This window comes from Cyprinus carpio, chromosome A21 (genome assembly GCF_018340385.1).
Source record: "Cyprinus carpio isolate SPL01 chromosome A21, ASM1834038v1, whole genome shotgun sequence".
NCBI classification, from domain to species: domain Eukaryota; kingdom Metazoa; phylum Chordata; class Actinopteri; order Cypriniformes; family Cyprinidae; genus Cyprinus; species Cyprinus carpio.
Window position 1 is genome coordinate 8,748,331 of NC_056592.1, and position 17,997 is coordinate 8,766,327.

A 17,997-nucleotide genomic window follows, 5' to 3' on the forward strand; every position below is an offset into this window, starting at 1 on the left:
GCATTATTAAATAACATTAATCCACAAATTTGACATGTGCCTCATTACCACAATGTTCACACTCATATGACACAAAAAAAAAACTAACAAATAACAAAACAAATTAGAATAAATGGCATTATTGTCTTCTGTGGAGCTGTTTTATAGCTGAATCAAATTCATAATTGACAGAAGTACAGTTATTGAACTGAATTAAATCAGCATCGAACTGATTTGAGTTGAATGAGTGCTGTCTTCACTTGAGCTGTTCATCACTGAACTGGACTTCTATAATTGATTCATTCTAAAATTGATTAACTTCATGAAGTTATTGAACTGAACTGAATCAACACTGAACAGACAAGAGCTTAATTGTCTTTTGAGAGCTGCTTTACAGCAGAATTTGGATTTTTTTTCATCACTGATTCTGTTTTTTTCCTCGTTTATTACTGCGTTTTGGCTCATACCCTAAAAGTGGCAGTTTTAACAAGCTATTAAAGATGATCTGTGGGCTATTTTGAGCTAAAACTTCACATACACACTCTGGGGACATCAGAGACTTATTTAAATCTTGTAAAATGGGGCATAATACAATAATTACAATAAAAACAAAAAAAATATTGTGTAATGAAAAAAACTGACTTTAAGTGGAATGATTGTTTTTTTTAATATCTTGTATTTTTCCCATTCACTTCCTATGGGGGCCATTTTTGACTACTAAGATCACAGGTGTGACTACTTTTTAAGATCATTTAGCCTTTTCAAGACAATAAAAATGCAGGTCAGTTGTAAGAGAGCAACATTTTGGTGGAAAGTGATGCTATGAATAATAACAAAAATGTTTTTAGGCTTTTTGGATCTTTCTCCCTTCACTCCAAAAGAAAGGTCACCAAACACTGATACACCAAACCCTAAGTTGTTCATTTGTTAAATCTATGACACATTGCAGCCACACAGAAAACCTACTGAACATAATTTTAGTAATTAAGCGAGCAGTGCATGAATCTAAAAAAGGACCAGTTCCAACCCCTAAATCAGATTTGCGGCTATCTGAAAGATGCCACTGTGTTGGCATTCATTTTCTCTTTTTCTGCACGTTGTGGGAGAGCTTTACCATGACAGTAGGTCAGAGCTGTGTTGAGTGCTCCGACAATAAGAGAAGTCAGTGTGCTACAAAATAATGCTTCGTGTGGGCGGTGGGATGCAATTACCCAGAGTGCATCTCTCATCTAAATGTGTATCCACCTTGATAATTGCCAGCTTAGGTAAGGCTTTAGTGCATCTTAAATTGTGCTCTGTAACCTCACGGCAGCTCAGTGTTGACAAGTCACAGAAACACAAAAAATAACGCACCTACGTATACACAAGTTTTCCTTTAGCCTAGTGCTACATTAATTCATCCCCACAAAACACCACCTCAAACTACTGGCCCTCTTGTTCCTGTGTTAAAATTAGACCAAAGAGAAGAGGTCACTTGTAAAATAATGCATTTTTGTCCAGAAATTAACATTTAGCCTCAACGTTTCCCAGAACTGGTGGCACTTCATACTATTTTCCCCCATTGGGCCAATCATCTGAAATCATGTCATGATTACAGAGATAATTATTTTAATGGCCAAATGACTCAGCATGCCCACAGCAGCAGAGTACTAATGCATTTGGACACTAAAATGCAAAGAATAAAGGAAGGACAGAAGAAAAGAGGATGGAAAGAAAGAAGCAATGCTCTCAACACCTTGCTGTGGAAAATGAAAGCTAGAAACAGCCCCCATCATCCTTCAGGCTGGAAAAGATGCACTCTTCCAAGAAATGGTGGTGAATAGAGGTGAACGTGCCTTAAATCTTGCAGCCAGTCTCTATTTCAGCCCACTCCTACTGCAGTGGGCCAAGACCGTGGAGGTTAAAAAGCTCTCGCCAAAAAAGAGAGGAGGGGAGAGCGGGGTTGGGAGGGAAGAAGAAAAAGTGAATGTGAGCCACAGCAGGAGGATTTGGAGCTTTGTTGAGGCAGCCCTGGGCACGGCTGGTACCAGCTGAGTCTGACTCATCTTCACTGAGGAAAAGAAGCTTTCAGTTGTGTTCGGCCTGCATTCCCCTTAAATGGAGATCATGTGGGATGTAATGGTAAAGTGAGGGAGTCTATCTGAAATGAAAGTGCAGTAAACCCTCACCTACTGCCATGAAAAAGGAAGTGACAGAATATAGATTACTGGTACTCAAACTGTGGTCAAGTCTAAAAATGGTTGAGTAGAATAAAAATAAATAAGTAAATAATAAATAAATACATATTTCCTCAACGTTATTTAAACCATTTGAAATCTGTAAAAAATATCAAATGTAAAATCATGACAAAATGCAACTTATAAAATTGAATGTAATATTTTCTCAAATCTATTAAAAAATGTTTAAATAATTTAAAAACAATAAATGTGTATTATTATGATAAAATGCAACTTATAGCAATTAATTAACTAAACGTTAAAGGTATATAAAATAACAAATATGTCAATATTTCCATTTTGTAAAGATATAAATCATTATGATGATGATTTTATTATTATTAAAATATTTATAATTATATATTTCTTAATACATAAATATATTAAATATACATAAATGCATTATTTGATTTAAAAAGGATGAAAAAACTGATGAAATATCATAACAGTTTGTATAGGTATAAGTATTGAAATAGTTATTATTTTTATATATTCCATATATTATTAGCATCATCATCATCAATGATAAAAATGGTATTATTATTCAAATATTCAAATATTATTATTAGTATTATCATTCTTATTTTAATATTTATTCATAATACAATTATACATTTATTAATACATACATTTATTAAATATACATATAAATGTATTATTTGACAAATAGCACCAATATTAAATTAATCAATAAATTAACTCATAACAATAATTGTGTTAAAATACATTTTGCTCATCTAGGTTCATAGCTAAAATTAGCAATCTTATTTATCTGTCTGTCAGTTAGTCATTATCCAAAATTACAGATTGGTAATAGTGAGGCCATTTCAAAATAATGAGTATAACCTAAGCATTTGCACATAATTTGTCATTTAGGTAGTTGGGGTTGTTAGGTGGTCCATAGATAGCAGTTGTATGCCACCTGGAAAAAGTGTGAGAACCACTTTTCTTGATTTATGAAGTGTGCCATGAGAAAAGAGAAAAGAGAAAATGCATGTGAGGCCAGTGAGTGGGATGTGAACCGCTCCTGGTCCTGGTGATCCATTACTATAATGTTACTGTAATTTTAAAGTGCTACTCCGTAACCCTGTGTAACTAACACCACAATGTTAAATCTTGGTTGGTAGCCAATATTCAACGATTCCCCATTGAATGCCATATTGCTATCGTTGGGTCTTCAAATATGTTGCATCTATGATGAACGCGTTAAAAGCCATGTTTAATCCCGAGCGTGAAAGCCCCTACTGATGCCGGCATCATTTGCATCCTTCTGTCCTGACGCCCCTCCATGTGTTCATTATCAGATTGCCAGCCAGCTCCGGAACACCTGAAATGATCTATGATTGCTCCTCATATGAATCACAGAAACATTTCCGGGCCGGCATATATCCACAGTCGCCCATCTACATTAATGTGTCTCAACCTGGAGCTGTGAAGACACCCGGCGAGATCATTAGTGCGCCTCCAGCAGCGCTCATCAGTAAAAACCCTGAAAGGAAAAAACACATTCATATTCAGTGTCATGGACGTCCACCACTCCCAGGGGTGTAAGATCTACCACCTAATTGTACTTAAGTTAAAGTATGAATATGAGGTCATAATTTGACTTAATTAAAAGTTAAAGCATTTAAACTCTTTAATTGTACTCAAGCATTTAAAAGTAAACTCTTTATTAGCTTTTCAAAATAACTGGCTGATGAAATCAAGACATTGAGATATGGGTTATTATACATTAATAAAACCATTAAAAAATAAATAAATAAATAATTCAGTTACTTTAAATAAAATAAACATTAACTGAAATCAATATTAAAAACCTATTTTATTTCAGCTACTTGCCAAAGCAGCAATTCAAATTTTCATTTAGTTTAACTTTAATGACTAAAACTAAATAAAGTAAAACTATACAGATAAAAAAAAGTAATAAATAAATACAATTACCGATACTTTAACTAAAATTAAAGTGAAAACAGAAAATGTACAAACAAAATCTAAACCTAAGGCCCTAGGACACACCAGATGTTAAATATTTTCCTTTATATCCAAGGATACTATAACAGATTTGTGTCATGATGACTATATATAAATAAATACATATATAATAAATATAAAATGTCAAATTATGACAAACACCACTTGAATTAAAATACTAATACAAATATAAATAATTATTAAAATATAATTATAATTACAGATATTAATTAATACATAATACATTAAATATACATAAATGTACTATTTGACAAAAATAAATAAACTGATTAATCAAAACAACAACAAATTACTAACAAATTACCAAAAAATCTATTAATTATATAAATAAAATAAATAAACAACAACCACCACATCATCATCATCATCATCATCATCATTATTATTATTAAAAATAATTATTGCATTAAAATTAAAGGCACATAAGCACTGTCTTTTGAAGGTCTAGATTACATTTCTGAGATTTCAAGCTCCAACTGCACATCAGTAAAGTTTAAGATGGAAGGAAAAAAGGGTTGTACAAAGATGTACTGGGACACAACTGAGGCTGGTGGGCAACTGGCAATGTCTGGAGGGTAGACAGGACAAATTATGGCAAAATCATTTCCTCAAGATACTATATGGAGTCTCTTGATACACTCACAGGGGTTGTATTTGATTAAGGGAACATGATGGTAACCTACAGTGGTCTGGCTATATGGGAATTATAGTCCACAGCGAGACATAAGCCAAATGAATTCTCTGGTGAAGGAAAACAATGATACATTTTGCCAGCAAAAGGTCAAGTTTGTTATTACAGATTTGATTTTCTCTGTGCGATACCTGAGAAAGGCCCATGACCTATTACAGGACACAGCGCCGGGTCGACAGTTCAACAGCATGTGTAGACGACAATGTAGTCTAATTTTGAGCATTACCACTGTTATTACTACTATTAATACATAAAAAAGAAGGGAGTAAAGCAATTTGATTTAATAAAAGAACTTGAACCATTCTTAAATCATTTAGTTAGGCTATTGCAAGATAAAAGGTGGAATATATTTAGTATGTTATTTTGTGGAGTCATCCAGTAGTACACTGCTGGTTCACCAAAGGAATATAAGAATATTATGGTTTGGAAATAATACAAATAAAGCAAATAAATAACATTTTGTTGTATGCAGAATAACATATGCATACAATAATCTCAATATCCAACATATTTATGGAAATAGCTAGTGTCAGAAATATATTTGTTTGACAAAGAAAAATTTTGATATATATGAAAATTGATATGATGAATTGAAATGGATCACACAATATTTTCCACTGCATTTTCAGCTTATTAAATTTATTTTTGAAGGATAATGTGACACTGAAGACTGGAATAATGGCTGTTGAAAATTCAGTTTTGCCATCATATCTGTAAATTACTTATTAGTATGTAAGATTGTAATAATATTTCACAATATTCTTGGTGAGCATAAGAGAGTTAACATGCATTTCAAGGTGGAAACCATCTTATTGTCAATTCTTTTTGTTTCTTTTTTTTTTTAGTAAAAAACAAAATTTTTATATATACTTATAGTCCAACACAAATGGTCCAAACATTAAATATGACTAATTATGACTATTGAAATTACTCTGTTGTGTGACTGTGCCGAATGCGCTCAGAAGTGCAACTCAGTAAACTCCTCTTCCTGTCATTCACGCTCTGAACCGAAAGTAAACCCATTCTTAAATTCCCCATGCATTCCAATCAAATCTGTCGTATGATTTTCAAGGTCAGACAGCACAGTTTTTTCTCAATGGCTTATGGCTTAAAAACCATTCTGTCAGCTGTCCACATTTTCTCAGTAGCTACAAAATTGATGTACATGAGGCAGGCATGTTCCTTAATGGCTGGGAGATGATAGAATGCCAACTAACGCTTACATGCTACATGCTCCTCCATCGCCACAGAAATGATGTACACTCAAAATCCTGCAGTCCAATTACTGTCACAGGGGCCCTTCTCAAGATGAATGTCCCCATAGTGGGCCATTTCTCTCTCTTACTCTCTCACTTTTCTTTCACACACCTAAATAAGGGGAAGGCTGATATCATTGAGTTGTAATGTGACAGACAGACGGCCATGAAAGCCTTTAAGAGCCCTTAAGAGGTGAAGGCATAGGCTAAGAGGACAGCACCCAAGAGTTTAATAACCTAGCCTAAGGATGAGAGGCTAACTGATTGTCCCATTAACAATATTAGCCAACACCCTTGACATCTCGCCATTCAAGAAAGCCCATTACACAGGATTACGGCCCAACTCTGTTGACTACATTAGCCTTGCCCCAAAGGGACAGGTGGAACCAAAATCGTGCTGAAGGCGTACCGTCATCTGTTATTAGCCATCAATTATAACAAGGCCATTGGACCTTCAAAATTCCCTGTACACGTTCTTATCCACAGGCTGAGTGGAGAGGCTGTGTGTCAGCCCTTAATTTTAGCCAGAGCCCCATGAGAGCAGACACTGTCACCTTCTCGAATTTCCTGCTAGTTGCTTGGCAGCTATCTCATTCAGAGACATAACCTCAGTCCTTAGTGGCGGCTAAATGTTATCTCAAGACAGAACACTAGTGACCCTTTAGACCCAAAGGAAGCCATCAAGTCAAATCGACAATTTATTCTCTCTTATCTATCTATCCAACTATATGTGAATGATTGCTCTCAATTTTTTTTTTCCTTTGGGCATTTGATGATTTAAAAAATAAAAACTGATAATAAAAATTATAAAAATACACATACGCATATAATGCTTTTGATTGCATTCTCTAAAATGGCTTTAAAGGTCATTAAGTTTTTTTTTAATGATGATGCATTTCTCTTTATTATTGTTATTATTATTATTATACATTGAAGGTATACTTCACTCAGAAAAAAAATGGAAATTCTGTCATCATTTACTTAATCTTATTAGTCTTAATCTGCAGGGGCTCAAAGGTTAATCTTCAAAACACAAATTAAGATATTTTTATTGAATCTTGATGTTTTCTGTGCCACCATTGCAAATCCAGGTATAAACAAAACTTAAAGGATCCTAAAAGGTTTTGAAAGCATTGTGTGTTTATAAGCAATTAAAAGCCTAAATTAAATCTGTTCATCTTATTAAGTGATTGTATTTCTTCACATGGCTTTAAAAAAATGCTCGGATCATATGTATTCATTTTACGACACCTTTATAACCTTCAGAAGTTTTGGTTACCTGGCCATTCAATGGAAGGGCAGAAACCTCTCAGGTTTCATTAAAAACATAATAATTTGGGCTTTGAAGATTAACCAGAGTCTTGTGGGCTTGGAACGACAGTAAATGATGACAGAATTTAAATTTATGGGTCAACTGTCCCTTCAACACTCTTTTAATCCATTTACCATTAGCCAATTTGAGATCAAACACAGTTGCAGGACCCCCACAGTACCAATCCACTGATGGCAGTCCAGACCAGTTTGCAAAAGAATGATTTGTTAATTTTTTATATCACCAGCAAGATCACTGCAAATGTATTGTAACTATATTTCATCTTATTAGACTTCTGAAGATATACTGAGTCAATCAGGAAGCAGACAGGAAGAAACAAAGTAAGAAATGATCCTAAAAAGAATATTACAGACAAAAAGACAGCGATAAGCAATGGAGAAAGTTTAGAACAGGGAGAGATAAAGAGAAGAGAGGAGAGAGATCAGATGTTGGATCTTACAGAGGGAGCATGCTGAGACAAAGGGAGATAGAGATAGAGTGGATCTATACAGCCCAGATCAAATGATGCAGATTTGAGACAGAGGGAATTCAAGTGGAGATAAAATGACAACACAAGCTTTTTCCATCGACCTTGGGCATGGAAGCCAGGCCATGAGTGGGCAAAAGGAACTAACGTGTCACATAGTATGTGATAAGACATTTTCAGTGTAATCTGACCCCCCTTGCAAAGCACTCTGTAGGTCAAAAAGTAAGCCAGGCTTGATTAAGCCTCCTGAACTATTAATGACGGACTAAATTGACCTGAAAAGCAGCAGTATATGGGCTTCAAACCTCCTTTTGAATAGAATACATAGAATAGAAGTGAATCACACATATACATGTCCGCATTCTGGGTCAGTGCAATAAATTGAGGGTGACAATTTATGTGCTAGCTAAGAACTCACAGGAGTTGTAGATCTGAGATGTTCTGACATGATCTCACAAGTTAATTGTTGATAACCGCCTTTTCAATGCTACTGCAGGGAAAAATAGGTTTGAGCTGTATTCCAAGCAGCAACAGTCATGCAAATCCAATAGTTGTCATTTACAAGCAAATGACAGCTTTGTCTCAAGGAACCAATCTGTTCGATGTATGAAAAGCATATTTTTGAGCTGATCGAAAAAGTATTGCTGGCAGGCATCGCTCTGAAGACTCATGCAGTGTGTAATTAGAGACTGTACTGACAGCCATCGAATGCAGGAACATCTCAGAATTGCAGCCATGGGATGAGGCACAATACATTTTGGAGAGCAAGTGGCACGATGCAAAGTGTCCTTATCTTACAGCGATACAGTAACGTTACACAATCACTTTTTGCTATTTTAGTAGGCGTAACCTCCTTAAAATACATTTTGGTACACCAAAAGCTTGTGTCTGCTGAAGGATAAAGGTCAGTCACTGCTCTGAAAGCTATTCTGCGAGTACATGAGTTAACTGCTACAACTTCAGTAAAGTTTCTGACCTTTTTAAAACACCCCACTCTCACTCAGAAATCTCTGAATGAATTGAGCAGTTTGTCTTTGTTCAGCAGAGTATTCTTGTGCAAAAAAATAAATACATTTTGGTATTTAATAAGGTCAATTAAATGCTACAGACTGTTGCAGCACACTACTAAGGAAGTCTTAGGGGTTTTGGTAACTGCCCTCACCCCTTTAAAAGATGGACTGTCAAAAGATCTTTTATTTAAAAAAAATAAGCATTGTTTGCTTATTAAGTACAATCTGATGATCATGTGATCCAGCATGATATGATCCAGAGAGCTTCTTGTCCTTTAATGGAAGCAAGAATATCTGAAAGTCTGTACAAAGGCATTTAACAATCAATGTCACAAATTTTATAAGTGACCTAGAAATGGCAGAATCTTAAATGTTTCTTCATTTTAAATTATTTATTTAAATGTTTATAAGAATAAAACTGCCCAAATTTTCAATATGTTCTCAGGCTTGAGGCTGTATGTGTATGCATTTAGTATTACGAGATCATTCCAAGCATCATAAAAATGTCAGGGTTCTGCCTTTACAGCTCTGTCATACCGCTTTTCCACTGGGGTTGGTGCTGGAGCTGGAGCCAGTGCTTAGCCAAGAGTGCCACTCATTCAGAACCGGCTCACATTTCCACTGGCATGGAGCAGAACCAACATGTGACCGGAATCGCTTGTTATCTCTTGCAGAAGGAGAGCGTTGATCCGTTCTGCCGACCACTGCTGACTTACTTAATTGTTGTTGTTGAAGTGCCCTTATTATGCCATTTTTACGGTTCTAATATTGTTTTGGGAGGCTCCTACAATAGGATCATATGCATACAAGTTCAAAAAACGCTTTTGTTTTCTCAAAATATGCATTTAATACCACCTCATTTTCCAGCGATTCTCAAACTATTCGTTCGAAGCAGTTCAAAGATTCAGTCTCTCTAAACCCCTGCTTTCCATGAGCCTGCTCCTCTGATTGGTCAGATGGCCTAATCTGTTGTGATTGGTCTACGGTGTACAGCGTGTTTCAGAAACGATACGCCTATTTCAATAGTTCTGTATTTTGAACGCTCTATAGAAAATATACATCTATTTTATCAATTTTACAGGTTGTGATTCAGTGTAGCAGCTTGTCCAAATAACCAGGATACTGATCCATCTTTCAACAGCAAAGCGTTTTGTGAATCCCGCATTGAACTCCTTATTAGAGAAGCAGTGCTGTTTTGTTAAAAACAAATGCGCGTGTAGCCATCACGGAAGTGGGATTAATGACTTGTTTCAGCTGTTGTGTGTGTGTCTCTTGTACCTTGTCTGTTTTGTTAATCCGATTCTTTATTTTGGGAAAACAATAACCTTATTTATTGTGCACTCTCAGCTTTACAACTTTGCAGATTGTATAACTACAGCTACATAACACACTGCATGAAAGGCAATATTGGAAATTGATAATAGGGCCACTTTAATACTGTTTATTACCTAAACTCTGACTGCTTATAAAAAAATTTTCAAACTGACCAGTTCAGCAAGATTTCAGGGCCGGTTTGGGGCCAGGATTGGGAACCGGCCCAGGAATTTTTTGAGTGGGAAAGTGCAGCTTGGTTTGTTATGTGTTAGTGCTACATGCAGTTAGTTCGTGCTTTAGTCAAGCGCGTTTTGCTAGTTCCATGCATACTCTGGAAGGCTTGCTCCTGATTTTTGGCTTGACTTGTTTCAGTCTGTCCTGTGTGCTGTGAGTCGTGTTCCCGTCCCAGTCCACGGAAGTGGGATTAATGACTTGTTTCAGCTGTTGTGTGTGTGTCTCTTGTACCTTGTCTGTTTTGTTAATAAACCCTGTCATTGCTCACTGTTGTGTGTGTGTCTCTTGTACCTTGTCTGTTTTGTTAATAAACCCTGTCATTGTTCATCTGCATTCGGGTCCTCCCTCACAGATCCTAAAAAAAAAAAAAAGCTAATTTCAAATAAAATTGACTACAACTGCACTGAAAAAGAGGATGATTAATAACAACCACACGTCAATGCAACAATCACCAGTGCGTTCAAAGCCACATCTTCACCAACATGAATTACCAGTGTTCTGTTTTGATTATAAGTTCTCACCAGGGTCAATTCACCTCTCTCAAACAATACGAGAAGTGTGATATTGGCCAGCTGTGATCTAACGGTATCTAAGGCTGTTGGAGAGGGTTTTACAAGCTGCTCCTCAAAAATAAATAAATATATAAATAAATAAAGTAACGTTTCAGCAGATGTCAGTGTTTAAAAAAGAAAATCTTATTAAAAAAAAAAAAATCTTCAATTTAATGCACTCTTAATGCTTAATAAAAGTATTATACTTACTCCAAACTTTTGAATGGTAGTATATAGTGGTTTCCCCAATTTATTAAGCAGCATAATTGCTTTCAACATTGATAATTACTGTATTAAGAAATGTTTATTGAGCATCAAATCAGGATATTAAAATGATTTCTGAAGGCTTTTAAAAATCTTGATTATTTCATATATTTTGACTGCCAATGAGCTTGTGTATATATACTACTATAAAATAAATACTGACCAAACGGCCCACAGTGATTGAACGGGGAAGCGGATTTTAAAATATAGCAACTGTCATTATGCTGAATCGCTGAGTTGAAGTTGAGCTGGCCATCTAGATATTTTGATAGGTTTCACAGCCAAGCAGGGAAAAAACTTTCAGGTTTCACAACAGAGCCCGGAGTGAAGAGTAACTTCAAAAGAACATGACAAAACCAGAGCTGTCTGGCTTTTCTTTAAAAATCCATTTTAATGATGATAAAAAAAAAACTGACTTAAGAATCCCATCTGTTTGCGTATTCCCACAGCTCCTTCTCTCAGCAGCGTGTGGCCATTCAGAAAAAGATTATTTGCTTAGAGAAACGGATTGTAATTCATTCTGAGCCCTACATGAGTGAAAATTGTGTTTACATTGTGCAGAAGCTGCAGGTTTGTGTGAGAATTAAAAACCGCAGACCTCGTCAGTGGACCCAAAAAACACTGAGACACGTATAGTTTACCCTCATTAAACGTTTTACCTCAAGATATAAATAGTACTTTAAAAAGGTGTAAAATTATGTACACGTCAAATCAGTGGCTTAATAAAAGCTGATCTGCTGTATTGTACATAGCACATGTAACCCTATGGGAGCTGACATATAAGTTTGTTTAGATTATTTCCAGCCAATAATAGCCAATATTAAAATCTATTCTTCAAAGAAAAATTAAATAATATTAGTATATAAAAGAAAATTAAAACACTAAAGTATTGTTACATGCAGCAACTCATGATCACTCCAACATTAATTATTAACAGGAAATAAATGATAAACCTTCTTTAATAAAAGAAAACCCACCTAGATTGTATTTTAAGATAAAATTAAAATGAAACAAGATAAGAATAAGATCAAATAATCTAGTTGTTCATTTTATATACAATGAACTACACTACATCATTGGTTATTACCGCTAGGAATTCATGTGATCTGTGATATTAGTACATGCACTAAATTTTATGTGGTTAACCAGAATAGAAAAAAGGCAAGAAAAGTGAGGTCAGTCAAGGCAAAAGTTCAGTGTAATTTGTTTGCAGATGCCACACGGCCGCAGTCACTATGCAATGAATTTCATATATATTTTTAATTGCACATGAAGTGTAGAAATACTTGAGCAATTAAACTGCACAGAGCAAGTTTAAAAAAAAAAAAAAAAAAAAAAATCAAATGTTGAATATGTTTCCATGGCAACACTATTTTAACACTCCTTTCACAGTTCCATGTTGTCTCCTCTTCACTACCTCTCCCTCTGGCTTTCACGCACGGGACAGAGTCTGACATGACGCCCCCCTCTGGAAGGCGTGATAAAAAAAAAAAAAGATCAGGCAGGAAGGGACAAGAAAACCCTGACACGCTCAATAATACATCAAAGGACGAAGAAAACCTCGAAAATACTTCAAAGGAGTTTCATTCAGGAAACAAGGAGACAAACACTGGAACATTGGTGATGACATTTAACAGCAGACAAAGAAACTTGGGGTGGGAACACTATTTGAACACATGACTTGATGAGGGGGAAGATGAGGAACACTTTGGATCAATGGAAACACATGGGATCAAATTAACTAATAACTCAAACAATTAGGGAGCAGGAACACACAAAACACGGGACAGAGTCTGACATGACGCCCCCCTCTGGAAGGCGTGACCTCATGCCACATAACATCACAAGGGGAGGGGGAGGGCACTCTGGAGACACCTAGGACACACCCGGGACAGTGGGCCACCAGAGCGGCACCTGCACAGGACGCCATGGCGTAGCTGGAGACCCAGGGGGCCCATGGCTGAGCTGGAGACCCGGAGGGGCCATGGCGGAGCAGCCTCCGAGGCCGCAGCCCCAGCCACTGCCTCAGCCTCTATGGCTTGATGCTTACTGCCCCCCCCCCCAAAAAAAATAATTGGGGAAACTTACAGGTCTAAAATCGGGGCTTGGAGCCCTCCGTGGGCTTAACGGGGGTACAAGAGCCCTCCCTGGGCTTGACTCGGGAACAGGAGCCCTCCATGGGCTAAACGGGGAATCAGGAACCCCTCCTGGGCTTAACTGGGGATCAGATATGCACTTTTGTGGGGCTGGAGCCGACACTGGAGCGAGCTCTGGGGCTGGAGCGAGCTCTGGGGCTGGAGCACCATTTGGCGGGCTTTCCCTGGAGCGAGCTCTGGGGCTGGAGCACCATTTGGCGGGCTTGCCATATTAATGTTCAATGGGCTTGCCATATTAACTGGCGGGCTTGCCACATGAATGTTCGGCTGGCCGGGCTCGGGAACCGCCGGCTAAGGGGTTCCAGATCGGGACCGGAGGCTCTCCACACACCGGATGACTGCCTCCTTCCAGTCAAGGTTGGTTGTGTCTGGGAGCTCCATGGGATGATGGTATGTTATCCCGATCCCGAACAGTGTCACAAGTGTTTCTCCCTTGAGGGAGCTGGCATGGGCGAGCGGGACGAATGCCTTCACATAACTAACCAAGTTGGGGCTCGCCTGAGCCATGGCGATAAACAGGGCTCGTTCCTCCATTAGGGGACGTGAAGGAAAGCACAGAAAAACTAAACCAAAACACTACTAAAAAACAGAAAATAAACGCGGGGAGAGGGAATGCCGCTTACTGTTCGGTCTGCTGTTCGGTCACTCAGACTGGAAGGGACGAGGAGACGCTGGAGAATAATTCAAAGGAGTTTTATTCAGGAAACAAGGAGACAACAAACACTGGAACATCAGGGATGACATTTTACAGCAGACAAAGAAACTTGGGTTGGGAACACTATTTAAACACATGACTTGATGAGCGGAAGACGAGGAACACCTGGGATCAATGGAAACACATGGGATCAAATTAACTAATAACTCAAACAATCAGGGAGGAGGAACACACAAAACACAGGACAGAGTCTGGCAGTAGCGTGGTCTGAATTTAGCTCCTTTCAATCCCAAACTCAATATATTTCATATGTTCAAAACTGTATCAGTATGAGTACCCTCAGTGTGAGTACTTTAATGTCATATTTGAGCCCTTTTGTGATAGCGTGGTCTGAATTTAGCTCCTTTCAATCCCAAACTCAATATATTTCATATCTTCGAAACTGTATCAGTACGAGTACCCTCAGTGTGAGTACTTTAATGTCATATTTGAGCCCTTTTGTGATCTTAATGAATGAACTTCATATCTAGAGAACAAAATGTTTACTCACAAACAAATATAGACCCAAACAAACTCTGACTGGCAATCTGTCTGTAAACTGCAAAGAATTGTGGTTAGTAAGTTGGTTTTGGCTAAAGCAGTTTGTGTTCAGAGCTACGGGAACATAATTAGCCTGGCAAGAACAAGAGATAGATTACATTTGTGTGTAAGAGAGAAAGAGTGCTGACCAAAGGTGCACAACATCCCTTTTTGATAGCAGTGGTTCATCTGTTCCTCTGTTGCTACAAAAGACAGATTATCAATTTTGACAGCAAAGCTTCATGTTGTATCACAAGATAATCATGTACTTGGTTGCCTATTTGCCTGCTGTCAGGGATTTGATACTTTCAAAATGTTATATTTTTTTATAAGCACTGCAATGCATCAGATCAGGGTTGCACCAAAACACTGCGGAAGAAAACTGATAGAACATGAAGCAGAAGAAAGAACAATATTCAATGCCAGTTAGGATCAAAAAAATGACATTTCCTGAAAGATATGAAATAGTGCAGAATCTTTTCTTGTTAAAAAAAAAAATAATTTTTGCCCAACTAAAAATAAATTATATTCATAATACATTTACAATAAATAAGAATGCAATTCCAATTTTAATCCTTTATGTAACTAAACATGAATAAAATATTTAAAATATAAATAATAAAAAATGAAAATAAAATTTCCCATATTTAACTAAAACAAGAATACATTTAAAATATGAGAATAAATAAATCATTGACCCTATATTTATTAACTAAAAAAATTAATAATACATTTAAAATTACAATAAATACACTTTCATATTTATTAAAAAGTAAATTATTTATAATGTAAATATTTAAATAATAATAATAATACATTTAAAATAAATAAGAATAAATAAAACACCAATTTTGACTCCATATTTATTAACTAAAAACTAAAATATTTATATTTAAAATAATTAATTATGAATATTTTATTATTTTCAAAACAAATTATAATAAAAAATAAAAATAAAAAAATCTAATATAGCTTCTTTAAATTCTGCCACTGGTGTGCTGTTCAGACTTCACAGTTGAATAAAAAGAGTGTTTAAATGCACATGCATGTTTATGAATGTACTGATTTGTGAACGCTTGGGTTTGTTTGACCACAGCATATTCTCCAGTTTAGGTGGGAAGTTACACCCCTGTCGTTTCTGAGTAAATCTGAATTCAACATTTGGCAAAATCTAACCTTTTAAATTCCTAAAGAAGTCTTAAGCTTTGTAGATCTCCAGCCAAGCGTGTACCAGCAGTACAGAGAGCAGCTCTGTAAAGGTAAACCAGCAAGATACCTCACACACCCCACCAATGAGCTTTCCTACCCATACAATAATTTCCATTTAGCAAACTTCCTTCAAGGTATCCTGAGGGGTAGAATCCATTATCTCGCTTACACTGTGCAACACCTGATCAGAAGTCAGAGTCAATCCAGAGTCCTACAGAATTCATCTGCTCAGCCAGAACAATGAGTGGGCCTGAAAATTGGTGTGCTGCATCGCAAAAAAAGCTTGCTTCTTGATCTTGGTGCTTTTTTGTGTGTTGACAGCTTGAAGTTAACATCAGAGCTGGAGTCAGTCTCTTTGATATATAAATATACAAATTGACAATCTGTTTAGGTGTTTCTCATGAAAAGATGATACATTATTGAATCTTTTGTTCTGCTCTCAGAAGGATAAGAGTCATTTTGCCCCTTTGAAATACAGAAAGTGGGTCATCTGTTGGGATGAACAATAGTTATTTTATGCATCTCGATCATTTGGATTGCCATCTAACTAGTAAACACAATCTGTTTCCACGTTAATGTGCAAAATTATATATTTATATGTGTGTGTGTGTGTGTGTGTGTGTGTGTGTGTGTGTGTGTGTGTGTGTGAGTAAAAAAAAAAATAGCAGCGTTAAATCACATTAGACGAACCACTAAGTCATAAACATATTTAAGCAATATATTTTCTTCCAAAAAAAAAACAAAAAACTATACATTACCTTCTTCATAGCAGAAATAGGAAACTATATTAATCTCACATAATGATCTAGCAAAAGAAAAAAAATACATTAAACATACATTCACAGATGTTCAAGCGAACATTCTGGCCCAAAAGTTACTATTCATATGTCCAGGAACCTCTAGTACAATCAGTAAATGCTGTTTTGGATGGTTTTGCTGAGGTTCCACCCAGGCTTCCTAACTGTGAAGAGCTTTGCATTGCATTGAATTTATACTTGTCTATAATGGTCTTTTCACCATCAGGTTAATTAACTGGAATGTAATCTGGTTGCATCTTATCAAGCTAAACGGACGCAGGAAAAAAACGACCTCTCTCTGACATTACAGCAACGATCAATGATATGAGGAAGATATGTCAACATGGATCCAGGTACACATACAGGTTTGCTCATCTGCTCCAGAGTTACAGACACCAGACACACGCATGCACAAGCATACTAAGCAGTCCCTACAAGCATCCTTGATGACCAACTTTATAGATTTTTTGTTTGTTTGTTTGTTTTTTGTTGTTGTTGTTGTTTTTTAACTAAGGTATGCAGATGCTGATAAGCTCCAGCTGAGCCCTTACGTCAAAGTAAATTCTGCAAGGACTTTCCATATGTACAATATACATGCATCTCAATAAGTTAGAATGTTGTGGAAAAGTTCATTTCAGTAATTCATCTCAAATTGTGAAACTCATGTATTAAATAAATTCAATGCACACAGAATGAAGTAGCTTAAGTCTTTGGTTCTTTAAATTGTGATGATTTTGGCTCACATTTAACAAAAACCCACCAATTCACTATCTCAACAAATAAGAATACTTCATAAGTTTCTCTATGGGGTTCAGGTCTGGTGAGTTTGCTGGCCAGTCAAGCACACCAACACCATGGTCATTTAACCAACTTTTGGTGCTTACTCTTGGCAGTGTGAGCAGGTGCCAAATCCTGTGGAAAAATGAAATCAGCATCTTCAAAAAACTGGTTTGAGCAGAAGGAAGCATGAAGTGCTCCAAAATTTTTTGGTAAAAACGGGTGCAGTGACTTTGGTTTTCAAAAAACACAATGGACCAACACCAGCAGATGACATTGCACCCCAAATCATCACAGACTGTGGAAACTTAACACTGGACTTTAAGCAACTTGGGCTATGAGCTTCTCCACCCTTCCTCCAGACTCTAGGACCTTGGTTTCCAAAATGAAAAACAAAACTTGCTCTCATCTGAAAAGAGGACTTTTGGACCACTGGGCAACAGTCCAGTTCTTCTTCTCCTTAGCCCAGGTAAGACACCTCTGACGTTGTCTGAAAAAAAAAAAAAGTGAAAGTGACG

General features: G+C 36.6%; 1 long non-coding RNA gene across 1 annotated transcript; it reads right to left on the reverse strand.

The window, feature by feature from the left end:
* Positions 1 to 2,899: 2,899 nt before the first annotated feature.
* Positions 2,900 to 11,031, reverse strand: LOC122134786. Its single transcript, XR_006153081.1, has 3 exons — positions 10,783 to 11,031; positions 10,023 to 10,115; positions 2,900 to 3,684 (listed from the first exon to the last, which is right to left on the reverse strand). It is a non-coding gene; the product is annotated as an uncharacterized LOC122134786 (long non-coding RNA).
* Positions 11,032 to 17,997: the final 6,966 nt, after the last annotated feature.